The following is a 20,697-nucleotide window of genomic DNA, read 5'->3' as shown; positions in this document are numbered from 1 at the left end:
GGTAAGTCGATGTAGCTACTTACCTGCAAACGCTGATGCTGCTGCAGAATCAACTGTAGCCTCTGGTGCCGATGTGGCCGACACGATGCAGGACCTGGGGCAGGAAGTGAGTGACGTCACAGCGTGATCTCTCGAGAACACGCTGTGTGTCTGTGCACTGCCAGAAGCTGGGCGTTGTGAAGAGAAGTAGATGATGCTGATTCGTCAGCATCATACGCTTCTATTCACAATGCCCAGCTAGTAAAAGAAGTCAAAACGCCCAGATGTAACACACACAATACACGCCCACTTGTACATAACTTTAAACAAGCCCAGTTGTACTTTAGAAAGCCTCATTTGCATAAATATAAAAATGGTCATAACTTGGCCAAAAATGCTCGTTTTTAAAAAAAACAAAACGTTACTCTTATCTACATTGCAGTGCCTATCTGCTGCAATAGGAGATAGGGGTTGCAAAATCTGGTGACAGAGCCTCTTTAAGGCCCGGTTTACTTGCTGCTTTTGCCCTGCATGTATGTTACATTTATACACACATCAAATAGCGTTCTATATATAGAATAGCACTTCATATTGCACATAGCACTTTTTTCTTGCACTGTCCAATCATTGCATGTCAGTTGTAGTCAGCACAAACTTGATATGTTTTCTACCTCATATGTCTTCCGTACATTTGTTTATACCTTGATAGTACTACAAAATATCCTGCATAGGTTGACGCCTTTTAAACATTGTATCACTCAATTTTTAAACTGTATTTGTTAATAAAATAAATTTCTACTACTTATTACGTCTGGGTTAATATTTGACCATTTTTTCTATAGGTTCTTTAGCCAAGAACTGCTGACTATCGGATGAAAATTTAAAATAAAATGAAATATCTTTCAAGACGATGACTACTAGTCATCGATTGTCTAGGCCGATCATTCATTGTCAAATTCCACACGACGATCTATTGTTTTGTTTCAATCGTCTGTTTTGCTCATCTTTAGACTAATGTATATGGCCACCTTTACTGCTTATACACTATTGACTGCAGTTAATAGTGTGATCCATGTCAAGATTAGATAAGGAAATAGGAAATTAACCTTCGGATATTTTCTTAAGAAGCGTTAGCATTCTTGAAATATAAAATTAACATAAAATAGGCTTACCTGGAAAAACGACGTTTACATTTATTTTTATTCCAAAATATATATTGTTATGGTTGCTTGTCAATGAAGAGGCTTCTGACATGGCTACTGGACATTAACAGTAAATATTCAGAAACTGCTTTGTAGTTAATTTGATCCGATTAATACCAAAGGTATTTTAAACCTTAATGACCAAGCAATTTTTTAAGTTTTTCCATCAACGCATTAAAAGAGCTATAACTTTTTTATTTTTCCGTCAACATAGCTGTATAAGGACTTGTTTTTTTGCGGGACAAGCTGTATTTTTTAATAGCACCATTTGGGGTACTTATAATTTATTGATTACGTTTAATAAATTTTTTGTAAAAAAACGTTTTTTTTACTTTTTTTAGTCCCACTAGGGGACTTTACTATGCGATGTTTTGATCGCTCTTATAATAATTTTGTATTATAATTTTATATAATTCTGTATTGCAGTGTTTTATGGCTGTCCGTGTAAAACTGACAAGCATCTGTTAGGCCATGCCACTGCTAGTGGTCTTGAATTGATGCCCTGAATCCCAGGCCTGTTAGTAAGAGCCTGGGCTTCAGAAGCACCCTGCCCGAAGCGGGAAAACTTCTTCTGAGGTGCCGATGTGAAAAGGCTGCACTTCAGAAGAACTGCCCCCGAACGGCCGATGTAAAAAGTATACATGCTGGTCGTTAAGGGGTTAAAATAATAATAATAATATTAATACTAACAAAAATAAAATACAGGGAGAAATAAATTGACAGTATATTACAGTGCTTCTTAGGGCTCATTTAGACGAGCATAATACTCGTTAGTGTGCTGTGCATTGAAATCACTCACAGCAAACGGACCTATGCAATTCAATGGGGCCATTCACACATGCGTTGTTTTTCACGCAGCGTGTCCGTTGCGTGATACTCACTGCATGTCCTATATTGGTGCGTTTTCACCTAGTCGCCCATTGAAGTCTAAGGGTGCGTGAAAACCATCCACGTGCCGTCCATGTTTCACAAATCAAATACATTTTAAAGCAGAGAAATAAATGTAAAAAAAAAATGAAGTGCTTGCACGGACGTGAAAAAAGCATTCCACACGCAAAGCACACTGATACCAATACGCAATGCACAGGGACACGAAATGTAGGAAAAGGGCTGTGTTTTTTACATGTGCAAATCGGACACGCTCGCCTGAATGTAGCCTTAAACTGTGAGACGAGTGTCACTGGTGATGCGCTTCTTCAGTGGTTGCTTAGGTGTAACTGGGAATCCACTGTGACAGGACTGATCATATACTGATCGCTGCACAGGCCTTTCCCTGCCTGCAGTAATCTCTGGTTTAGCAACATAATGGTTTCCTTTTGTGCTTATTGTATGGGGCTCAGGAGACAAATTAAAGATATGTTAATGTTTTTATTCTGACATGGACTTTGATCACCGGTGAAGCCCCAGTGGAAATGTCTAAACCCCTGGTAAATTAGATATAATGTTACAACTCAATATGGAAAGTAACAGGTTCTATATTTTTTTTACCTATGTGCAGCTCCTATAACAGAACACTAAATGTGATCTAATAATTTAAAGGCCTTTGAAAAACTTGCTTGCAATTTGTAATTGTAATTATTCATTATCAGTCATTGCGACTCCTTCAAAGTCTGGGCAGCTGCCCAACAACCAGCGAAGGTGACCATGCTGAACCTTAATGGGATCCTATAGCTTTAGCATGGGCACCTTCATACAACAGAAGCTCTGCTAGCACTAGAGGCAGTAGCATGGTCATCCAGCACTATGTAAGACAAAATAGTGACAGTCCCCAGTGCTGGGGCTGGGAGCTTTTAGATATGTCTATTTAGTTTATTTGTGCATGTGGGAACTGTTCGTGGCTAGAGGTAGGATATGTCTCCCTGTTATAATTGTATCTGCACTATTAATCAGAGCGTGCTCATGTATGGCGTACGGTACATTTGTAGATCTCTATGAATCTATTAGGGTATGTTCACACGAAAACTCAAAAACGTCTAAAAATACGGAGCTGTTTTCAAGGGAAAACTGCTCCTGATTTTCAGCCGTTTTTTAATCATATTCGCGTTTTATACGGCTGTTTTTGGACCTGTTTTTCTATAGAGTCAATTAAAAACATCTCCAAAAACGGCTCAAGAAGTGACATGCACTTCTTTTTCGCGGCCGTTTTTTAAAAAAAACGGCCCGTCGGAACAGAACGCTGTTTTTCCCATTGACATCAATGGGCAGATATTTGTAAGCGTTCTGCTTCCAATTTTTCAGGAAAAAATTCTGTGGTCAGAGGTTTCCTTTTAGTCTATAGAAACATATTAATACCTTAAAACATATACAGTTTTAGTTTGTGGCCTTTCTATGGTGTTTTTATGGTCAGTGACTTTTTTCAGAGCATTACATGTACTAGATGTGCCATATTTTAAGGCTTCACTTCCCCCCCACAGACTTCAAAAGCCTTTATATCATGAATTAAAATGCATAAAAACACACAAAGTGCCAAAATACATGACAAAAAAAGACTCTAAAAACACTGGTAGAACCACTTACAACAATTGTAGCACTTGACAACAATTAATTGACTTTCCCTTGCAGGGCAATGTAAATATTTGTTAGTGCTCACATCCAAATGGTTTACCACGTGAAAGTTGTTACAATAGTAAAGAAATATCTGTGCATATATGTTGTGTAAAAAAATATCAGTTTGTTTTCTGTATTTGTCGTGTGTGAGCGTAATTATTTTATAAGCTTTATACTGTAAAAACAGATTTGCAATTAAAGCATGTGAAGAGCACATTCACAGTGGTGTCCTTTGAGTGTATGTTTCTACGTGCAGAAGGGATTGCACAAATGATGCATTATTTTTGCAGTTATCCAATAAGTATCACATTGTACTCAATGTGAAAAAAAAAAACCCAGGGGAAAATGTAGGGAAATATTTCTTTTACACTAAATTCAATAGAGTACGGAAAGGAAAACCAGTGCAAACAAATGTACCAGATGGGCTGTTCCTTCCGCACGAAAAACATACAGACTCAAAAAACACTAATGTAAATGTGGGGTGTATGTTTGCCTGGACCATTTCGAACAGCTTGTACAGTTGCAGACGTCTGACATAGACTGTCAAAAAATAAAAAAAATGAAATCCATTTTTTTGTATACACTTTTCAACACAATTGAGGCAGCAGGATCTTGACCACACATAAGCCAATAGAATTTGACATTTGTTTGCCCATTAGAGTCTATAGGTGCATCAGTGTATATGTTAGAAGATTGTCCCAGTCTAAATGCCGAAGGTGCACCATAGATGTGCTGTGAATTTCATCTTACTCTCAGTTCTCATAAAATACAAAAAATCTTTACACAACTAGTATCACTTTTGTAAACCATTGAATATCTCTTCAGAATTTTTTTTAATTATTATTTATTTTATAAATACATTATACATTTTTAGTTTTTGGACTATTAGACCTAATGATTTGAGAATTTTAAGAGCCAACCTTATTAGATACATTTTTTATATTTCTAAGATGGATTTTAAAAATTGATGTTAAATATTTCATCCAGACCACATACTTTGTTTGTGGTAAAATAACATCAAATGTTGCAAACACTCTAAATTCTAGAAATCCTATCAGCATAAATAAGACTATATAAACAAGCAGCTGCCGTAGATCACAAAGCCGTACACAAAGGAAGGAAAACATCAGTCATATAAGCCATTCCTTAGGGTCTAAGAATATTTAGTAAATACAGGCCCAAGTAGTAATCGTTCTGGAATACATGCTTATCCCCATTTCACACAGTGCAGATTTGGTCAGTATTTTTCTGCAGTTTTTTTTAAAGCCAAACCAGGAGTGAAACCTAAACACGGAATAAGTATAATGGAAAGACGTATACTTCTCTTTCTGCAATGCACTCCTGGTTTTGTCTTGAAAATACGGATGCAAAATACTGGTCAATACTGCACTGTGTTAGGTCCCATGCACACGACTGTAGAATTCATCCATAATAACGGTCCGTAATAACTGACCCATTCATTTCTATTGCCCACGGACACCTTCCCGCATAGTTACGGGAAGGTGTCCGTGCCGTAGAAAGGCTCCGCAAAGGATAGGACATGTCCCATTTTTTGCTATTTACAGACCGTGCTCCCATAATTTATTTGCTTATTACCGGTTATTTATGTGACCGGTATAATTATAAATATTGCTATTAATACCAATATTAATAATGCTAGCAATATATTATATTACTATTGTTATTATTATTATTATTATTATTATTATTATTATTATTATTATTATATAAGGTAACTGATGGAGTTAACTATGAGAGCCTAATAATATAGCTTAAGACCAAATTTTGTCGTGAAATACATTTTGGAATAAATATCATAAAAACAATAATAATAATAATAAAATAATAATTATAGAATGTAATAATTACATCAGCAAAGTAGCTGCAGCCTTATATTTTTACATAAATGTGTGTGTCTATATATATATATATATATACACGCACACGCGCGCACACACACACACACACACACACACACACACACACACACACACACACACAAATGTTTTCTGGAAACATATAAATGATTAACAACTGCAGCTTTACATAGAGCTAGACAGACACTAATGGAGCTCTGCTATATCACATCCCACACAACCCACATGTAAACCGTTGTAATATACATTTACTGTGCCCTGTATTTCTCTATACATAAAATATACAATATAACACCTGAATCTAGTATTTACATCAATGTTTCTTTGTTTTTAATTAGAACAATTTTGGGATGCTATAAAACATATGTGATATTTAATAAGGTGACTAATTAATATGTCTTCCAGGGAAGGTTATTTTATGGGTTTTTACATGTGTCCTCTGTAGCTAATTTTACATCGGTATTATATATTAGAATTCTTTTTCACAAGTGAAAAGAGCCCACCAGCCTTACCTGAGCAATTTCAGAGATCACCACCAGCAGGTTCTGCTTGATTATGGCGAATTTGAGACGTGTACCTCTGGTTATCCCTTAATCATATCAAACTCCAAAGGTTCATTGGCCCCAGGTTTGGTTTACAATCCTTACAGGTTAAACTTTAACTTGCTCTATCTCTTAGCTTGTATAGCCCTTTGACCAGATAATTAGGTTGCAGCACACACAGCATCATCAGACAAATACACAACAGACCAAAACTGTACCCAGACAGTAGCATATGGGAGAACCAAAAATATTCTAAATATAGTCATTTATTATTTTTCTATGAAGATGTTCAGAAGATTTATTATACCAATAGGGATATTTTTTAGTTACAAGAAGTAATATATTATCCAGTGGTGCATTTATTTTAAATGCTTCATATTAATTTAGAACAAGGCTTTCCAATAACCCAAATAGCCCAACAGTGTTCACACAAAGCTGTTGCATCACATTTCCTTACATTTTTGTTAGAGGGGAAGTAATTCCATGTATACTGTACAAACATATAAAAAATGTATAGGCATACATTTGGATAGGTCCCCTATTGACCATTATATATATATATATATATATAAAAAAACCATATACTTCAACATTTACATTGTTTGGTGCTTTCCTATTTTCTTGAAAAGCTTAAAGACGTTGTCCGCAAAAAACTATTTATTATTTTGCATTCGTGAAATAAAAAAAAAACCTTAATAATTTATTTTATTTTTCACACTTGCACGGATTGCAGGTTTTCAGTCATCGTCTCATGGACTCGCAGATTCAGAGCTGCTGTTGTAGCTGTGACGTGTCATCACAGAGTCAGGGGGCAAGGAGCTCCCCCTCCTCTCCGAGTAATGATGACGTAGATCGTAGATAAGGGGCTGGCTGTCTGGCTCAATTCATAAGCTAAACCAGCCCCCTTCTCGATCTCTGAATCAACCTACCTATTTTAGTACTGTAAAAGAAAGGTATCGTGATGCAAACCTGCCGGATGTATGCCAAAGGCCTCATGCATTTGGGCATGCCGCCTTTTTGGCGACTAACAAAGGCCCATCAGCTCTGAAATACAGAATTAAGGCACTCTATGTGCCGCCATATGGTGCCTCTGTACAACACCATATTACGGAGATATTCTCCCATAGAAGCACCGCTTCCGGAGGGGAGAACACATCTGTGATACGGCATCCAATAGAATATAGTTGTTAGTAAAACACACTTGTCAGGATAACTGCTGATAGTTGGCTGAAAATGTAAATCTTTATGGAGAATATAATAAATAAGTGTGATGATTGAAAAAAGGAGCAATGGTGTTTACTACTTTAAGCTCCAGGATAAGCCATTGTGGCATATGGATCCAGGAATTGAAAGATGTCTACAGTATGAAGAACATTAACCCCTTAGTGACCAACAGTACGCCTTTTTACGTTCCTCACTAATGGGCTTTAGGCTAAGGCGACGCCTTTTAACGTGATCGATTTAGCCTAAAGTAGCGCCGAAATGAAAGATCAGAGCTCCGTTCTCCCAGCTACCGGAGGTAGCTGAGAGTTCGGAGCAACAACCAGAGACCATAACGAGTGGTCTCTGGTCACGTGATCGCCGTGAATCGCTATTTCACGGCGTTCACGCTAAAGCGGCAAATTGTCGCCATTTCTCTCTCCTCTCATGGAATAACTCCTTAGAGAGGAGAGAGAACGGGTAATTAGTGCGGCCCCCCCCCTCCCACGTCCGATCCCCCCGTCCGATTCCCCTTCATTTCCGATTCCCCCCCGGTCCGATCCCCTCCCCGGTCCGATTCCCCCCCCCCAAAATGGCGCCCGCATGCGCTTTGCATATCTTACCTGTGTCGGCAGCTGGCACAGCAACAATCAGGGACCGTTGTGACTGGTCCCTGATCAGGTGATCTCTGTGATAAAACCTATCACAGAGATCACTGACCGTTATTTTCATAACACAGCCAGGACATGGGCTGTGTTTCTCTCTCCTCCCATTGTAGTTGTTCTGAGAGGAGAGAGAAATCAGTCTGCGTCCTGTGCTGTGAAGAAAGAAAAAGTAATAAAAAATAATATATAAAATCTATATTAGCGTCAGCACTAGATTAGCGTCAGCGCTAGTTTAGCGTTAGTGCTAGTTTAGCGTTAGTTCTAGTTTAGCGTTAGTGCTAGTTTAGCGTTACTTTAGGTTTAGTGCTAGTTTAGCGTTACTTTAGGGTTAGGGCTAGTTTAGCTTTCGTGTTTAGGGCCGTTAGAATTTATTTTACGTCTGTTATATAAAAAAAATATATATATAAAAAAAAATAATAATAATTTGTGTCGTTTTTAGGATTTTAGGTTTACTTTAGGGTTAGGACTTATAGGGCATATATATATATATATATATATATACATACACATATCTATAAATATGTCTCAGCGTATGTACAGCGCAGAGCAAGCCTACGCCTTGCTATGTTCCGACACTTCTGAAAGCGAAACAGACACCGCTTCAGAATTTGTTCCAGACAGTGACAGTGACGATTCTAATTCCACCGCTGAACCCCATAGTCCTATGGTGGTGGATACGTCAGTCGCTGTAGAGGTGTCAAGTGCAGGGCCGAGTGTTGCAGTCCCTCCCGTGATGTGGGATCCTGCACTATCATTTTCCCCCCAAGTACCCCAATTTGAAGCGACCCCAGGAATTAGTGTCGACGTCCAAAATTTTACCCCCTATAATTTTTTTAATTTATTTATATGTGATACGGTCCTAGACTTGATAGTCCAGCAGACTAATCTGTATGCTAGGCAGTTTGTTCTACAAAAGCCTGCGTCTATGTACTCCAGAATGTGGAGCCCCACAAGTGTCCCAGAAATAAAAAATTTTTTAGGCATTACCCTCAATATGGGTTTGGTTAAAAAACCCTCTGTCCGGTCCTACTGGACTTGTAGTGCTGTCCACGCTACCCCTGTATTTGCAGCAGTGATGTCCAGAAACCGCTATGAGGCCCTAATGCGATTCATGCATTTTACTGACAATTCCCAAGTCCCCCCAAGACGTGACCCAGCCTATGATCGGCTTAATAAATTAAGGCCATTAATCACCCTTCTAAATGATTTATTTTTAAAGTTGTACACCCCTGACAAAAATTTGTCTGTAGATGAATCGCTCATGAGCTTCAAAGGGCGTCTTTCCTTTCGTCAATTCATCCCTTCCAAACGAGACAGATATGGGGTGAAATTGTACAAAGTGTGCGAGAGCACAACGGGTTACACCTGCGGTTTCAAAATCTATGAAGGCAGGAACTGCCAAATTCATACCCCAGGCTGCCCAGAAACTATTGGCACCTCTGGCAAAATTGTGTGGAACCTAATGGAGCCATTTCTGCACAAGGGGTACCACGTCTATACAGACAATTTTTATACAAGCGTTGCCCTTTATAAAGCCCTCCATGCTGCAAATACAGGGGCCTGTGGGACAGTACGGAAGAACAGAGTGGGACTCCCACAACAGTTGGTGACCAGGCGTTTGGGAAAAGGAACATCCATGGCCCTTGCAAGTCAGGAATTGCTTGCAGTGAAGTGGGCCGACAAGAAGGATGTCTACATGCTGTCCACCGTACACACGGACACCACTGTGGCAATTACGGAGAGGGGGGCTACCACTGCAAAGCAGAAACCTGTCTGTGTAACAGACTACAACAAATTTATGGGGGGTGTAGACCTTTCCGACCAGGTGCTTCAGCCTTACCTGGTGAAGCGCAAAAATAAGGCCTGGTACAAAAAGGTAGCAATCTACCTCATCCAGGTTGCTACCTATAACAGTTTTCTTATTTTCAAAAAAGCCCAAGGAACGCTCACTTTCCTTCAATTTCAGGAGAAGGTCATTGAGAATCTCCTTTTTGAGTCCACTATACCGGCACAATCCTGCGAATCTGAGGATGTGCGCAGGCTTTCAGAGCGCCACTTTTTACACCCTATTCCTTCCTCTGAGACCCAAAAATATCCCCAAAAAAGGTGTCGGGTATGTAGCAAGCATGGCAGGAGGAGGGATACCCGCTTTTATTGCCCCATGTGTCCATCAAAACCAGCCCTTTGTAACTACCCCTGTTTCGAAACCTTTCACACGGTTGCAAATTACTAGAATTTAACACAAAAAAAAAAAAATGGGTTGGGGACCTTTTTAGGGAGTCAATTTCTTTATATTTTCTTTTTAGTTCGTGGGCTTTCCAAGTAGGGATTATTTCTTGTGGGAGAGGTTGTAGAGCACATTTTTTTCAGACCGTGAAACTAATTTTACCCCTTATGATTTTTTTTATTTATTTGTGGGTGATCAAGTGCTGGAATTAATTGTCCAGTACAAAATCCCACATCCACAATTTTTTTATTTTGACTGTTCTTATGACTATGTCCTGCCACATACAGCTGTTACATTCCTAATTCTGTACCGTGATACGGGCATGATCTTTTTTTTTATTTGGAGGATCTCTAATAATTGAGCTGTTCCTTATCAATACACCATGGGCTTTGTTACGGTTCTTCTGGAAATACTGACATCATTTTGGGGATTAGTGATCCTTTACTGTTCCTATAGATGGTTTTGGACACTGTCCCTTTATATATTCTGTAGGTGATTGGTTGTTTTGTGCACATAGCGGTTCCTACCTTGCCGGGCTGGGGCCTGTTATGGTGTACCGCGTCACTTGGCACATTCGTCCCTCATAAGGATTGATGGAGCTAAAGAGACGTTGTACAACCAGTCACTAAAAAAAACAAACCTTGTCATGGCAGCCCTGCAGGTGTTCTTCTATCTAGTGAACAGACTCGAGTTTGCAACATAGTTAGATACATTTTCCTCCATTTGTTTGAAGATATTGCCCGTCACTCCAGTACAGTTTATTTTTTCCTCTCTGACTGATTTTATATTAGGACAGAATTCTGTCCACAATGACATCATAATGGCACCAACTGCTTCTTCAGCAAGACATAGTCATAAGTACAGGCAAATACGTCTATAGCAACATGTATCCGTTATGAATACACGGCTTCACTTCTCTTCTGTGCCGCACAAATTTATTAATGTAGCATATTTCTAACAAAATAACCTTCTACCACGTCTCCTCTATTTCATGTGGAAACGTAATAAGAGTTTGAAGAAAACATTATATACCCATAGTGTCTGAAATAATAACCATTATTTCCTCCTTTAAAAATTTTTGGTCTGCATGCCCACTACACCACTAGATGAATACCTTTAGGGGTTTAGTTTTTAAAATGGGGTCATTTCTGCGTGTTTTTTTTTTTGTTCAGGCTGCTCAATACCTCTAAATGGATGATATGGGGCCTAGAATTTATTCAATTGTGCCCTGAAAGCCAAAGGGTGCTCCCTCTCTTTTTGGCCCAGCCACACGTCTAATAAGCAGATTGGGGCAACAATGGGAGTATTTTTGAAAACAGGAGAAACCGGGTGATAGATTTTGGGGTGTGTTTCTTCATTCTCATGGTCGCTTTACAAAGAAATCGGTCTTCAAAGTGATACTTTTATACAAAAAGTGTTTTTTTTTTTATTTCACCAGCTATGCATTAAATTTAGCAAAAAACTGTGGGGTCAAAATACTCACTACACCCCTAGATAAATACCTTAAGGGGTCTAGTTTTCTAAATGGGGTCGTTTATGGGGAGTTTCTATCGTTCTGGTAGTTCAAAACCTCTCCAAATGTACAGTGGGGCCAAAAACATTTTCAAGCAAAATATGAGTCCTGAAAGCCTCCGGGTGCTCCCTCCCTTTCGGGCCCTGCCGTGTGTCCAGGCAACGCATTAGGGTCACAATGGGGGCATTTTTGAAAACAGGAGAAACAGGGTGATAGATTTTGGGGTGGGTTTCTTCATTCTCATGGTCGCTTTACAAAGAAATCGGTCTTCAAAGTGATACTTTTATATAAAAAGTGTTTTGTTTTTTTATTTCACCAGCTATGCATTAAATTTAGCAAAAAACTGTGGGGTCAAAATACTCACTACACCCCTAGATAAATACCTTAAGGGGTCTAGTTTCCTAAATGGTGTCGTTTATGGGGAGTTTCTATCGTTCTGGTAGTTCAAAACCTCTCCAAATGTACAGTGGGGCCTAAAACATTTTCAAGCAAAATATGAGTCCTGAAAGCCTCCGGGTGCTCCCTCCATTTCGGGCCCTGCCGTGTGTCCAGGCAACGCATTAGGGTCACAATGGGGGCATTTTTGAAAACAGGAGAAACAGGGTGATAGATTTTGGGGTGTGTTTCTTCATTCTCATGGTCGCTTTACAAAGAAATCGGTCTTCAAAGTGATACTTTTATATAAAAAGTGATTATTTTTTTTTAATTTCACCAGCTATGCATTAAATTGAGCAAAAAACTGTGGGGTCAAAATACTCACTACACCCCTAGATAAATACCTTAAGGGGTCTAGTTTTCTAAATGGGGTCGTTTATGGGGAGTTTCTATCGTTCTGGTAGTTCAAAACCTCTCCAAATGTACAGTGGGGCCTAAAACATTTTCAAGCAAAATATGAGTCCTGAAAGCCTCCAGGTGCTCCCTCCCTTTCGGGCCCTGCCGTGTGTCCAGGCAACGCATTAGGGTCACAATGGGGGCATTTTTGAAAACAGGAGAAACAGGGTGATAGATTTTGGGGTGTGTTTCTTCATTCTCATGATCGCTTTACAAAGAAATCGGTCTTCAAAATGATACTTTTATGAAAAAAGTTAAATTATATTTTTTTATGCCTGCTTTGCATGAATTCTTACAAAAAAACTGTGGGGTCAAAATACTTACAACACCCCTTAATAAATACCTTAAGGGGTCTAGTTTTCAAAATGGGGTCACCATTCTGACACCTATGAGCCTATGAAAACCTGGCTTGGTGGAGGAAAACAAAATGTACTACAAAATTTATAAAATTATTACTTAACTTGTAAGTCTTCTAAATTGCTCAAAAATTATTTTTTTTTTCAAAAGTGCTGCCAAAATAGAGTAAAGAGATGGAAATATATATTTAATAAAAAAAATTGTACAGTATGTGTGTACATATGTGACATATTGCAGTTAAAAATAGGGAAAAATGATAATTTTTACAAAATTTCTTCAATTTTTCTATTTTTTAAGTTATTTCCGCAAATCGTATCAGTCTACTTTTACCACTTAAATAAAGTACAACATGTGACGAAAAAACAATGTCAGAATTACTTGGATATTCAAAACTTTCACAGAGTTATTCTCTGATAAAGTCACACATACCAGATTTGACAAATTTGGCTTGGTCATTAAGGTCCAAACAAGCTTAGTCACTAAGGGGTTAATGGTGTCAATATCCTTACCCCTCTGAAGCATTTTTTGAAGCAAAAGTCAAAATGGACATTGAATATAGTGGTTTATCTTCCTTCACATATGCCACATGGGAACCTGGTGCACCTGCACAGTTTGTATATTAGTTAAGTGGCAAAGCGGGAGGTTGAGTGGCTCCACTGTACGAACAATTTGCTTATGTTTGGCCATTACTTTGTGGTATAGTTTAGGGATTTTAGTAGGCCTAAGTTGTCCAAATGTGTGTGCGTTTTTACCTCCAAAAGTTTGAAGCTATGAACTGAACACACCATGTCTATGATACCAATGTTTTTTTTAGCCAATCATTCCTTCACTGCCTTAGATATCCAAGGATGGAACCATTAACTCATAAAGCCAACCCCTGTCAATATTTCCTATTAGGCACATGGACATCATAGGATCTCACCCCTAGGAGCCGGATCTGTACGAGGAACTCCCGTTCTTGCGGACTCAAGCCATCTTTGTTTTACATGGTCGACCATTCCTCTGAATACCTGCCATGTAATGCTACATTTCCCCTGCAAAACTACGGCTTCCCCTGGCAGAATTTGCTATTTGATGGGGGAGCCAGCTGTGGACCTCTGTACAGCGCTGCCGAACATATTGGTAGGAGAGATATTTTGCAAAGTGCCATATATATCCACAAGAATGCTACCATAAGTAAACTTCATCTGGAGCAGCATTCATTGTTGGCTAGTGGTAAATTCCACTTATAGTTTTATTCTTTAGTGTCTGGTGGAAAGAAAGAGAGGCCGATTATTTTCACCGCTTTCTGGTAGGCATTATTAGTAGGTTGCTTACAGTTTAATAGAGACAGAGGGTTAGTACGGTCTCAAGTGAAGAAGAGTAGGTTTATTACTTGGTGTTTGTGGGAGGTGGGTAAGGTAGGTAGTAGACTTGATATCCTATGTCATAGATAGTTAGATGTCCTGGCGTCCAGTTGAGAGCATACGTAGGTTAAACTAATTCGAGAGGAATAGTAGTTAGGTAAGTGTCCTAGTGACCAGTTAGTAAGTAACTTATTCAGTGAGAATAATAGGTTACATGGTGTTTACAGAAGAGGGAAAGTAGGTACCTGGTGCTCAGTATGTCAGGTGCGTATTAGTGTCCTGGCAGCAATGGTGCTACCATAACAGAGCCAGCCACAATGCCCTTATGATAGCGCCAACCACTTTGCCTCCTAAATGTATCAGGCACGGTAACAGTAACAATGTCCAAATACCAGTTCCATCCATAATGCCAACATAAGAGTGTTAGCCACTATAACAGCATCTTCTTCCATGACATTCTTGCTAGTGGTTTGCCTCATTCTTGTGTTTGATGTCACTGGCACAGCGAATTCACTTAGCGTAGCCGAGCTGCCAACAGATTGAAGTGCTCATTGCAGGCTGACAGTAAAGTAAATTGTTCCACTATTAGCTTCCAAACGGGTACATGTGGAGTTATAGTTCAACCATAGGTACTGTTTTAAAACTTAAATAGCCACGAAATCAGACTTGCAGAAGGCCCCTTTTGGCCAGGGAACCTTGAGCACTTCCTGAATGGTCGGTCAACATATAGCAATTTTATAAGCTTCATAGCCTTCATTGTTACTATTATCAGGAAATATGGAGTAAAATGTGAATAATGTTTGTGTAATATTAGTGTTTAAATAATTTGGGAATGGCAGCTCATTTTAAGATTCTAGTAAAACAAGAAAAAGCTAGAAACTGTAAGCCAGGACTCTATATTGGCACTGTTAAAATGAAAGGGGTCAACATATTTAGTATTTGGTTGGGGCTTACTGTACATTGATAATTGTACCCAATGACCTGAAATCAAGATTTGGACATCTAAGCTCGGGGCTGCCAACCTGTCAGTTTTATCACCATCCATGAAAAATTAGGTCATTAGGGCCTGCTGATGTCCATGTAGATCGTGTGGCATAAAGGGTACATGGACATCACATACTCTACTGATCTCATTTTTTACTTTGTTCATAAAAAAAGTATTTTTCCCTGCAATATCTCATTAGAAAAGAAGAACCTGTCATCCCTGCATCAGAGATTGCTGCACAGAGGTGCTTCTCAGTCTGAAACAGGCTATTTTTACCAGTGCAAACAACAGAATGCATAATATAACCTACAAAAATTGCTGAGCCTCAACTAATATAAAAGGTATTGCATTAAAACTAGCATTTTTTGTATGTACTTGGTAGAAAAATCTTAATCAATCTGATTATAAAGGATGCACAGGGTAAGGAATTCCTCTCAGCCTATCAGGAAAAAAAAAAGCAGACTGTTTTTGTGGCTCCAGCCGTAGGGAGGGATGTGTGACCTGTGCCATTGCACAGGACACATCATCTGTCACTAATATAGAGGGTGCCACTCTCCTTGATGGCCTAGGCACCCAGAGATTGCACCCCTGATCCCACACTTTGTACCCAAACCTATGGATGCAGGATGCAGCTACCTTTCTTAGTTTATTGATTAGACACTGTTATTAGGGCAACTGTCTGGCAGTATACCATAAGGGGGGATTCAATAGATGGTATTCCACAGGGCACCAACCTACCAAAGGCCAGCCCTGATTGCAATTCTACAGGACAAAAGAGACATTTCAGGAACTAAATGGACATAGGACTTTGAGTAGGAACAACCCCCGAAAAGAGGGACCCTTGGGGAATGCAACTATCTTGTGGGATGTAGATTAAAAATACTTCAGTCCACTTTATGTAATACTGATAACTCTAAAGGCTTCACTACAGTGGTCCAGAACACGCACCAAATTTGTGCAATATTTTGTGACTTTTCTCCTCACTTCAAATTTGATAGTGACAAAAAAATAAATCTCTTAGGAGGTGCAGTTTAGATCAAATTTATGGAAGAACAAAAAAAGGCGCAAATTTGTGGAGCAAATCTACATCTGCTCATAGTAGGGGTAGAAAGATTTTTTTTTTGCTTGTTAGAGAGGTCAAAGGACACCTTTTAATAATTTTAGCTCAAATCTCGCCATCTACCCTCTCAACTGACTGGTGTAAAATACGCTCGTCTTAGTAAATGTGGGCCAGTAAGTAATTTTCTGTCTTTGTCCTTTAATACATTTTACTTGGTCTATTCAAACTACTGATGATGATGATACTTCAAAGTGACTTTGTATTCATTAACTCTTTCCCTGGATGTTTGTATTGTCTTGTTCTGTATTCAGTAACTTATCTGTTTCACAAAAAGAAAATTAGATTAGAGTCCATTCATAACATATTTGATATTCGTTACATTTGTAATTCTTTATTTGTACAAATCTAATTTCCTGCTTATTTCTGAACATTATCTATTTGAATAAAGCCAAGAAAACATTTCATTGTGCAATATATTCATTTGAACATAAAATATATCTTCATTTTTTATATTCTTTTCATGTGTGCTGACATCAAGATTTTTACTAACAGTATTCTTAGGGCTCATTCACAGGAGCGTGAATTTTGTTTGTGCGTTGTGCGTTGAAACAACGCGCAGCACACGGCCCAATTGATTTCAATGGGGCTATTCACACATGCGTGAATAATGGGTGTGTTAAAACCACGGACAGCACACGGATGCCATCCGTGTGCTGTCCGTGTTTTACGCATCAATTACATTGAAAAAAAAGAAGTGCTTGCGAGTGCGTGAAAAACTCATGCCATTCACAAAGCACACTGATGCACAATACAACGCACACGGTCAGATTTACACGCATGTTTTACACCCATAAATCTGTCACGCTCGTGTGAATGTAGCCTTGCACTACCTTTATTTTTGTAGTACCTCGATGCAATACAGTAAAATTCCACTAACCCGGCATCCCATGGTCCTGATAATCATAAAGATAACCTGATAGTCCAGTGAGGGATACTCCTAAAGCAAGTAGAAATGTTTGTATCGGGGCATCTGTGATGATGTCATGACACAGATGTTACTGTATCCAGGGGTGTAACTAGGAAAGACTGGGCACCATAGCAAACTTTTGACTGGGCCCCCCTAGGTGACACACGCAGCCCCCCTTATAGATAGTGCCCTCTGTAGATTGTGCCATACAGCCCCCCTGTAGATAGTGCTATACAGTCCCCCCTGTATCGTGTCACAACTCACTTGTAGATAGCACCCCCACCTCCCCTTGTAGATAGTGCCATACAGACCCCCCCTGTAGATATCGCCATACAGCTACCCCTGTATATAGTGACACACAGTCCCCTCCCTTGGATATAGTGCCACACAGCCCCCTTAGTAGATAGTGCCACACAACCCCCCCTTAGTAGATAGTGCCACACACAGACCCCTGCAGATTGCACCCCACACAGCCTCCCCCATAGTAGTGCCACACAGCCCCCTCTTAGTAGTGCCTCACAGCCCCTTGTATATAGTGCCACAGAGCTCCCCCTTGTGTATAGTGCCACACAGCCCCCCCTTGTATATAGTGCCACACAGTCCCCCCTTGTATATAGTGCCACCCTGCTCCCCCCTTGTACATACTACCACCCTGCTCCCCTTTTATATATAGTGCCACCCTGATCCCCCCTTGTATATAGTGCCACCCCGCTCCCCTTGTATATAGTGTCACCCTGCTCCCCCCTTGTACATAGTGCCACACAGCCCCTACCCCCCAAAAAAAATATTGTACTTACCTTGCCTCGTTCTTGCGACGGACGGAGCGCTGCACAGGCTCTGGTCGGAACACATGCGCAGACCAGCGTGATGCAGTGACATCATCACACCGGCCTGCGCAGGGAGTCTTCCCAGCACCTTACAGGCTGCAGGCCTAAAGTGGCATGCAGCCTCAGGGCCGATTCTAGCTTTTCAGCTGCCTCAGGCGAAAATTGAAATGGCGCCCCCCGGTTTTTGATTGACATCCCCCTGGCTGTTCTACATCACTACCAGCCTCCTCAAACTCTTGCGAATGCGCGGTTACCTTGTACTCCCCTGGCATGCGCGGTGCAGCGATGAAGTCAGGCAGAGTACACCTTGCTGCACGGTGCGTGCCCAAGTAGTACAAGGCAATGGCGCATCCGAGAAAGTTGTATTAGCCAGGGGGAAGTCAATCAAACATGGAAAGGTGGGTTTGGAGGCAGGACTATGTGACTCTTCAGGATAGCGGCATCGCCCCATGGCCCTTTAATGAGTAATTAGCATATAGCATGCGCCGTTTTAAAAGTTCATTTTATAGATTTTTCTGAATCTGAAAAAACCATACATTTAGAAATATTGTCAGGTCATGTCTTACCGCATTGTGGCGGTTCAAGGGGTTAAAACTACCAGACAGGTTCCCATTAAATATACAATGAGTTTAAAACAATTCCATCTGTCCGGCAATTTTGTTGTTATAAATATATCCTATATAATTACAGCATCAGAACCAAGCTTATACATATATAAGGCACGAGAGCCAAGCTCAATACAAATATACAGCGCCAAAACCAAGCTCAATACATATATACAGCACCAGAACAAACCTCAGTACATAAATATAGCACTAGAACCAAGCTCTGACATATATACAGCACCAGAACCAAGCTTAATATATATATATATATATATATACACATACACACAATACCAGAACCAAGCTCAGTAGATAAATACAGGACCAGAACAAAGCTCTGTACATAAATACAGCATCAGAACCAAGCTCAGTACACATATACAGCTCCAGAACAAAGCTCAGTACGTATATACATCCCCAGAACCAATCTCAGTACATAAATACAGCACTATGACCAAGCTCAATAGATCTATATGTCACGACGTGGGGTGTGGGCCCACTGGGCCGTACGGCGTAGCGGGATAGCGGCTGGCCAACTCGGTACAAAACAATGTCTATAGTCCAGAACAGGTACCTGAGGCAATATAGAGAGTAGCGAAGACATAACTTGACTTTCACTGTAGATGGCTTAGTAGATGCAGTGGAAGACACGACTTAACTCTCACTGTAGATGGCTTAGTAGATGCAGCGGAAGACATGACTTGACTCTCACTGTAGATATGATAGCACGGAATACAGGGTACAGGCAGCAGGAACGGTTAACACTGGGAACTGGAAAACACTGGGAGACCATTTGCAAGACAATCTTTAGGTATACAACAATGCTCCGCAAGGATCAAGTGGGCAGAGCCCTTTTTATAGCCTAGCAGCATTCTGGGCTAATTATTGAGTAATGACAGCTGAACGCGTACTGGCCCTTTAAGGCCGTGCACTCACGGGCAGGCGCGCCCTGCGGGAAACAGTCCCAGAACCCGGAAGTGAGTGCCGACGTCTCCCTGGAGGAAGATGTCGCCGAGAACACAGATGTCCATGTTCGGGGCCGCCAGAGGGTAAGTCTGAGCGACAGCTCTCGGCCATAGACGTTACAATATACAACTTCAGAACCAAGCTCATTACATAAATACAGCAGCAGAACCAAGCTCAGTTCATAAATACAGCACCAGAACAAAGTTCAGTACGTATATACAGCCACAGAACCAAGCTAAGTACATATATACAGCACCAGAACAAATACAGCTCAATTTAGTGCAAACCCTGCCATACAGGTTTGTACGGCATAAAACTATAGCTCCCAGCATTGCCCAAACAATGGTAAGGATATGCTGGAAGTTGCTGTTTAGCAAAAAAAATATCATATCATACTGAAACCACCTATCATCTTGCTGCAGATCATTCAGCGACTACATTACTGATTAGAGGCAGAATAAACATTTACATTACGTGACTCACCGGTGACATCTCAGATTCTAGTTGTTCTTTTTCTCTTTTCTTCTCCATACCACTATGATGACTTCTCCCAGCCACAACCCATTTCTGCAGTTTTCCACTCAGATGTCTTCAGCTTTCTTCACATTTCTGCACCTATAAATGAAGATAACAAAAAGACAAGAGCATGGAAGCAGCACTCACGAAAAAAAGTGAAGTTTATTCACCCAACAACTGCAACGTTTCACTTCCTCAATGGAAGCATTTTCAAGCTTTCCATTGAGGCTTGAAAATGCTTCCATTGAGGAAGTGAAACGTTGCAGTTGTTGGTTGAATAAACTTCACTTTTTTTTCCGTGAGTGCTGCTTCCATGCTCTTGTCTTTTTGTTATACATCATATGGGGAGAAGTCACTCCTATCATTTGAAGCTTAGCACTGACCATTTATTTGGTAATTTGCATTTGTGCTGCTCCTACCTGCCTTACTATTTTGTATAAATGAAGATAAATTTCTCAACACCAGTGATTATAATAGCACCATAC

The 20,697-nt window shown here is 40.1% G+C and overlaps 1 protein-coding gene across 2 annotated transcripts in view; it reads right to left on the bottom strand.

Moving 5' to 3' along the window:
- A1CF (APOBEC1 complementation factor) overlaps window positions 1-6,200 on the bottom strand; it is a 71,183-nt gene extending 64,983 nt beyond the window's left edge. For both annotated transcript variants that reach the window (XM_075841195.1, XM_075841196.1), the window contains exon 1: window positions 6,118-6,200. The gene's annotated coding sequence lies outside the window, so the exon portion shown is untranslated. The remainder of the gene's footprint in view (window positions 1-6,117) is intronic.
- Between the last annotated feature and the right edge of the window lie 14,497 nt (window positions 6,201-20,697).

Source organism: Rhinoderma darwinii, chromosome 11 (assembly GCF_050947455.1).
Source record: "Rhinoderma darwinii isolate aRhiDar2 chromosome 11, aRhiDar2.hap1, whole genome shotgun sequence".
Classification (NCBI taxonomy): Eukaryota; Metazoa; Chordata; class Amphibia; order Anura; family Rhinodermatidae; genus Rhinoderma; species Rhinoderma darwinii.
This window is presented reverse-complemented; position numbering and strand designations above follow the sequence as displayed.